Below are 701 nucleotides of genomic sequence, written 5' to 3'. Positions count from 1 at the left end.
GAAGCCAGCTACAAAACTCACCAGTATTATGGCTACCAAAAACAATTAAAATAGTTTTGGAAACTCAAAGCACCTTGTGATGGCTAAATATTCAGTAACTATTTCTTTAGTACCTAGTGGGCACCTGGCACCATGTGTAATGGTGGAGACATAAAGAAATAAATTATACAATTTCTACCTTTAAGAGATTCTCAGTCTAGACTTTTTTTTTTTAAGTAAGTAAAAAATGATCAGTGCAAAAACCCATGGACAGAGAGGGAAATAAACAATGTGTATTGTACAGACTTGTCAGAGGGAGTTTTCCAAGATGCCCCATGGAAGCTGGATATTACAGATTCATCTGGATTTTCCCTTTAGGAAGTGGGGAGAGATCATCCAGTACAGATGACCAATCAGATAAGTTTAAGGTTTGGCATGTTAGAGAAACACAGAAAAATTTAGTGTGGTAGAATAAAGGGTATCTTTTGATTTTAATTTCTTAGCTTTCTTTTTCATTTTTGCTTTTTTAAAATACATCTATTTACAACTATTTTTTTCTTTCTTGTCTTTATTTATGATGTATTTTTTGTTCAAATCATTTGCATTACCTTGAAGAAATAAAAATACCCTTATTAGATGACTCAACATTTATCCTTTAGTCTTCTGAGTCATCCTTGACTCATGAATCACGCAGTGATCACATAGACCAGAAGGTGAGGCAT

This window comes from Propithecus coquereli, unplaced genomic scaffold (genome assembly GCF_000956105.1).
Source record: "Propithecus coquereli isolate 6110/MARCELLA unplaced genomic scaffold, Pcoq_1.0 Scaffold804, whole genome shotgun sequence".
NCBI lineage: Eukaryota > Metazoa > Chordata > Mammalia > Primates > Indriidae > Propithecus > Propithecus coquereli.
Note: the sequence above shows the minus strand (reverse complement) of the source record.